Source organism: Myotis lucifugus, unplaced genomic scaffold (assembly GCF_000147115.1).
Source record: "Myotis lucifugus unplaced genomic scaffold, Myoluc2.0 scaffold_40, whole genome shotgun sequence".
Classification (NCBI taxonomy): Eukaryota; Metazoa; Chordata; class Mammalia; order Chiroptera; family Vespertilionidae; genus Myotis; species Myotis lucifugus.
This window is the reverse complement of record NW_005871088.1, coordinates 7,680,034-7,687,339: the sequence shown is the minus strand read 5'-3', so window position 1 is coordinate 7,687,339 and position 7,306 is coordinate 7,680,034. Positions and strand designations below refer to the sequence as shown.

The following is a 7,306-nucleotide window of genomic DNA, read 5'->3' as shown; positions in this document are numbered from 1 at the left end:
CCATTAACGCATAGTCTTATTTTTTGATGTTATAAACAGAACACACAGATTCATCATAAACAATATCTGAAAATAATTCTTTTTTGGTCATTTAACAGTATGTTTTGAGATAATGAAGACTACAAATACCATTTAATGTTAGGCAGCATAAATTAAATGAAAAAGACAATAGCTCTTCTGTTGACATTAAACATATTATGTCAACTTTATTGTTTGTAAACTGGTAGATTTTATGCTTCACTATTCAAATAACTGTTGCATATGTAAAGCTTATGACAGAACTGAATATGTTCCTTAATTGTTAAAGCAGACATGACTTTTATCACATTTGATACTATTAATAAATTGATTATCAAGAATGGCTTGAAAACCTACAGAAGTTCAGGGATAAGAAAAACTCCCTACACTGTAACTGGCTTATTTGACTTTAAAAGGAAAAACAGTGTGCAAAGGTAGGCAAAACACTTGATAAAAAAAAAAACAAACAAACAAGAAAAAAAACAGGAGACCTGGAATATAGCTTTGGCTCTTATCCTTCATGACAAAATGGATAGACTTGGAGAGCATTATGCTAAGTGAAATAAGCCAGTTAGAGAAAGACAAGTACCATATGATTTAATTCATATATGGAATCTAATGAGTAAAGTAAACTAACAAACAAAACAGAAACAGACTCCCAGAGAACAAGCATTTGCATTTTTAATGCAGCTTTGGTCCTGAACTGCTTATGACTTACTCTTGATCCTATTTTCTTCTGACCTTCTGTTTTTTCTCCTATGTACATACTCATTTGGCTTCATTCTCCGACCTTCTATTAGGTATACTGGTATTCATCACTATTTCTCCAGGCATAACCTTTTATCGCTTTTGTAACCTTTAGTTTCTCTGGGGAACATCATGTCTGTTCTCCTCTGTACTGTCTCCAGGCTTCTATGTGTGTTTGATCTTTGCGTGTTTGGGGTGCTCCATCCATATAAGTATAAACCAGACAGAGTCCAAAGTTTCTTGAATGTTGGAAGGCACATAAATACTAGAAAACCTAGCACACTCGTAAGGGGGGATTTGGTGACTAAAAGACAATTAGGCAACATCCTTCTTGGCCCACCTAGCCCATCCAGCTGGCCAAGAGGTAATAGCCTCTAGTATACTGTACAGACACAATTTTTTGCTGCCTCAAAATATGCAGGGCCTTGTTTTTCATTTTTGCTCCAAAATAGGCTCCAAAACATAGCAGGCCCTGACAAGTCAAAATGTTAATAACACAAATGGGCATTACGTGAATCGTGGTTTTCGGTCAATTGAACAATTCAAAATCAATGCCCATTCTCCAGTCTCACTTTTTAACCAAGATGCTCACTTCTCCAGCTTGCCATTCTTGCTTCTGAGTATTGAACCTTGTGAGTCATCTTTAGTTTTTTTTCTCAATTTTCTCCTTCCCACGCTCCATTAATCACCCGGCCCTGTCAATTCTTTCTAGTGTGTCTTAGAACACGAACTTTGCCGTCTGATGATATTGCCACTTCTCTATCTTCAGCTCTCTTCACACTGGTTCTCCCTGCTTCATGGCTTTGCTCATTCTACCTTGCATTTGCTTATCAAATTAATTATAATATTTTCATTTAAGCATGAACAACCCAGATCAAGAATCTACAGAGCCTTCTATATTTTTTATTCCAAATCTTCATTCAGCTAGGCCTTTAAGGATTTCTCAAAACTGGCTCCATTTTACCCATATTCTATCCCAATATAACAAAATATGATAGAGTTCAAGAACCAAATGGAGTAGGTTAAAATATCTATTACCATTTATTAGCTGTATGAATTTGGAAAATTTACTGAACCTATGTATGCCTTGGTATCCTCATTTGAAAAATAGGATAAAAATACTAACATTATAGGACTATTGTGAAAATTAAATTAGAAAACACACAAAAAAGAATCATAACAGTTCATAGTGTATAATAAATTATCAATAAGTTGTGATAGTAACAATGATAATGATACTACAATCTGAATAACATTTCTTCAAATAAGCTATACTTTTATATTCAATACTATTTTTTGGCTTTTTTTAAATTATCTACTTATTTGGTATTAATTTTCAAAGGAAAGACAATGGCCTAATTTCAGCTATATTCCTTAGCAGACTCAGATACCTTTGGCACTCCTGGAGGGTAGTTTTGGGCAATAAATAGCTGTCTGTCACTCTAGAGTGTGTCATTCTTGCATTTCTGGTTAATAAAACTGTTATATTAGACCATTTTTATGGAAATCCCTAACAGACCACTTCATAAGGAAAGCTATTTACTGTCTGTGGAATACCCCTAATAATTATATCTCTGATTGAGTCATCTAATCAATTGAATCAATGAAATGGTGAAAGAGTAGATCATGGTTTGGATACTAATTGAAGATGATTTGCTAACCTATATCCTTTAAACTACGGCCTCTGAGGTAAACATATTAAGTAACACATATTAAGCATTCTGGCTTAGTTTGATAAAAGTTGGAAAATTCAACATTACTAGTATGTTCTAGAACAGGGGTGGGCAAACTTTTTGACTCGAGGGCCACAATGGGTTCTTAAACTGGACCGGAGGGCCGGAACAAAAGCATGGATGGAGTGTTTGTGTGAACTAATATAAATTCAAAGTAAACATCATTACATAAAAAGGTACGGTCTTTTTTTTTTTTTAGTTTTTATTCATTTCAAACTGGCCGGATCCCGGCCCGCGGGCCATAGTTTGCCACGGCTGTTCTAGAATAAGGAGTGGTCTTGAATGAAGGGCCCAGGGCTTTCAGCCATGGCTTTGTTATTCAGTTGTCAAAATTCATCAAATCCCTTTCCCTCTATGATATTTAATTTCCTCCATTGTAAAAAGTTGGGATTATACTAGAAGATACTAAAGGCTTTTGCTAGTACTAATATTTATTTCTCAAAATTTTGGGCAACAGCAAATTTTGGCAGCATATTTCACTTTTAATAAGAAATGTTGGATATATGGAGTAATACTAGTTGAGGCCAAGATCATGGAATTGATTCACAAAGTCACAAATAAGAAAAGGTTCAAGGATATAATGTAACATTAAGACTAGTCATATCATGTATCTATAGGAATATTAAGTCCATACCTTCTTTATTTGTTATTCATTCAAAAATACTAAGCACATGTATCACATTAGATATTGTGCTGCATGCTGAGGTAAAGTTATGAACAAGACAAATACAGTTCCTCATTGAATTTATGATTCATTAGGAGAGACAAAAATAAAACAAAATACATAATTAAATACTGAAAAAAATGAAAGAAGCAAGTTTAGTGAGACCAAAGCCTTCTCATTTGATCTTCCTCAAACTCTTGTAAGTTATAAATTATCATCCATATTTACCAATGAAGAAGTACTATGTGTATATCAAATTGAGGAGTTTTAGAATACAGAAATAGTACCATATGAATGCTATGTAATTGGCCCAAGAAAACACAATAAAAGTTCCAGAAAGAAAGACAATATTCTGAAAGTACTAAAAAGCATATTTTGATGCACAGTTCCTCATCAGATTACTTGTTTTTCATCATATGTCTTAAAAACTTCCACATGTTCATTCCTAGGATGACAGCATCAGCCTGGTGGACTCTTTATCAATTATGAAAATCCTACTTATCTTTTAAACTCAAGTCAAATATATCACACTTTAGAAGCCACTCCTATAATCAGAATGCATTATTATTTCCTCTACCTTTCTACAGAGCATTCTTTGGATGTGAATTACAGTATTTACTGCATTCTGCCTTATGCTATATTAGTTTATGTCCCATGGACTCCACTACTCATTTATAATTCTTTGAGGAAAAGGACTATGCTTTATGCCTTCCTGTATCCCACGTGATGTTTTGGAAACAGTAGATGCTCAGCACAATATCTGCTGTTGTATGAGTAAATAATTACTCCTATATGCTCCAATACTCTCAAGAATTTTCAGATTTTGTGGAACATTGCTTTTCATACTTGCCCATATCTACTGTTAGCTCCAGTTTATTTTCTCTTACATATATATTTTTTTATTGATTACAGGGAGGAAGGGAGAGGAAGAGAGAGATGGAAACATCAATGATGAGAGAGAATCATCAGTCGGCTGCCTCCTGCACGCCCCATACTGGGGATCAAACCCACAACCTGGGCACGTGCCCTGACCGGGAATTGAACTGTGATCTCCTGGCTCATAGGTCCATGCTGACCAGGCAGTTCCTATTTCTTAAAGAAAGAATAAAAGGATCAGCACAAAGTTTAGCTGAGAAAGTGGTCAGGTAATATTATTTTGAGGTTTGAATATACAGGAAAGGACCTAAGCCTGGTAACAGATGAGACTGACATGCCAAATGTATATGCCCATATACAACATCATTGAGGAAGCAAAGTCTTGGTCCTGAAGATTCTGGGGCCCTGTTACAAGAGGAGGATGACATGAAACTTATTCATCATTTGTATCTGATCTGAAAATGGGAGAGACTATAGATAACTTGCAATAAAACATTGGGAATTATGACTCAGGTACTCAGATACTCAGCCAAGATGCTGACATTTGTTAAAGAGGAAATGGATGGAACTAGAGCAGAGGACTGTGCCTGCTGTAATTACATTAAAGGGTATTATTTTTCTTTTTAACAGCCAAGATATTAGATTTAAACATCTGACCTTGCAAGAGAAAAACAGGTCACTTTTTACTCAATTCTTTTCTCTTTTTTTCTGAACTAATGGAGCTACATTTTTTGAGGGTAGGGTATAGGGTGGCAGATGGTAAGGTGGAGCAGAGCAATATGGCAAAGAAAAAAAAATAAAAAGCCAAATATCCTGTATTTCAGAGCCAGAAAGCTGACCACTTACCTAACTGGAAGGAAACATCCCCTGGGATATAAATTGGGTCAGCAACCAAGCTTAAAGAAACAGTAATTAATATTAACCCTATTGGCATTGTGTCTACATGTGAGCACACCCAGGGCTATAAAGTCATATCCCCTTACACATTCAGTATACAGTAGGCACATTTCCTAAAGATTTATTAGGATCATGGGCTAGAGGGCCAGATTTAGAAATAAGAAGAAATATTAACACTGTGATTTAAATAAAATATTTTTTCTGAGTTTCTCATTAAATATATTGGTACAAAAAATCTCATAAGTAGCTTCCCATTGAGCCTCTTTTCAAAAGCAAATGTGTAACTTCTATCTCTTTATTTAGATCAATTGGACATTCTCTTTATTTAGGTCAATTGGACAATCAATTAAAAGTGATTTCTTTATCTATGGGCATTGTTATTATATCTATGAAAGTAATAACACTTATTTTTAATTGTATTAAATCATAATTAATCCCCGATATAGGGCCTTTCACTACCTAGATTGATTTATAATTCAAAGTTTACACATTAATACTAATTTTATATAATTGCATGAAAATTATTTTAATTTAATAATGGCACATTTCAGAAATGGCTAAACTCCCCTAAGGCTAAGAATCAATTTGAGAAATATTAAGAAAATTTCACAAATTACAGTCAGTCAGTGCACTCAATGCAATGTGGGAAGTGAGTACACAGGCTGGCACTGCTACTTGCTAAGTTTAGGCTTTTAGAGCTGTTCTTGAACTCCTTTTTCCTTTTTTCTTTGCCTCAAGCCACATTTTCACTGTCTTAATCTTTGTAATGGATTAAATCATGTCACTCCAAAAGGTTTTTATGTTCTGATCCCCAGTACCTGTGAATGTGAAGTTGTTTGAAAATAAATGAGGGTCTTTGCAGATATAATCAAGTTAAAATGAAGTCATCAAAGTAGATCAATAAATAAAGAAATAATAGATAGAAAGATAGATAGATGATAGATGATAGATGATAGATTGATAGATAGATAGATAGATAGATAGATAGATAGATAGATAGATAGATAGTAAAACAGAGTAGATATAAAATGGCTGTTTCTGGATAAAAAGGAAAAATGTTGGACAGAGACAGACATGCAAAGAGGGAAGATGATGTGAAGATAAAAGGAGAAGACAGCCATCTACAAGCTGCAGAGGAAAGCCTGGAACAGATCCTTCCTTACAGCAAACAGAAGGAAACAACCCTGTTTACACCTAGATTTTAGACTTCTAGATTTCAGAACCATAAAACAATAAATTTCTGTTAAGTCACCCAGTTTGTGATACTTTGTTATGGAAACTCCAGGAAGCTACTACAATTCTGATTACCATTTCCCTTAGGGAAAAAAAACCAAACAAACATAAAAAAGAGTGGGGTCATAGGCGTGCTATAACCAAGGCACTTTAGATGAACACAGAACTAGCTTCATGCCACTTGAATCCTTTAAAACAGTGGTTCTCAACCTTGGCTGCACATTAGAATCACCTGGGAATCTTTTTAAAATCCAGATTTCTGGGCCTCATCTTCCGGAAATTCTGTTTCTTTGTTACTAATGTTGTGGCCCCACCCCATAACAAAGAAACAGAATTTCCAGAGGATGAGGCCCAGAAATCAGTAGTTTAAAAAGATTCCCAGGTGATTCTAATGCGCAGCCAAGGTTGAGAACCACTGCTTTAGAATATATCCATATACTTAAACAAACATATGCATACATTTATAAATATATATATGTACTAGAGGCCCGATGCATGAAAATTCATGGACTGGAGGGGGCCATCCCTCAGCCCGGCCTGCCCCCTCTCACAGTCCAGGAGCCCTCAGGGGCAGGAGGCGACCCAGCAAAAAGGGGAAGGCAACACCCCCATCACACCTCTACTGCTGCCACTGCCAGCAGCACAAGCCTCGGTCGGCCCTGGTTACCTGAGCCTCAGGCTGGCCCTGGGCAAGTGGGAAGCCACCATCTAAAATGTTACAGTAAGAAAAAATAAAAACCACAAAAATAAAAGTATATGGATAACAGATAAAATTAATAAAATAAGTCACAAACCTACAGACTATGGGGAGGCTCAATATTTCCAAAATTTGGTTCTTTGAAACAAAAAATAAAGTTGGTATATACTGGAGAGTGAGAAAGGAGGGGAAGGGAAGGGAAGGAGAGAAATAGAAGACCAAGAATATGTGTGTGTGTGTGTGTGTGTGTGAGTGTGTGTGTGTGTGAGAGAGAGAGAGAGAGAGAGGTGTTTTTATATATATATATATAATTAAAAAGATACATCACTATAAATGTTACTTAGATGTTACACACATATAACAGATAAACTATATTATGAGGAAATCTACAATAAAATCTTATAAAAGGCTCATGTGAAGAGGACTCATTCCAAAAAAAAC

General features: G+C 35.3%; 1 pseudogene; it reads left to right on the top strand.

Moving 5' to 3' along the window:
• Positions 1-312: 312 nt before the first annotated feature.
• The window catches only part of LOC102441289, a 27,015-nt pseudogene continuing 20,021 nt past the window's right edge, over positions 313-7,306 (top strand).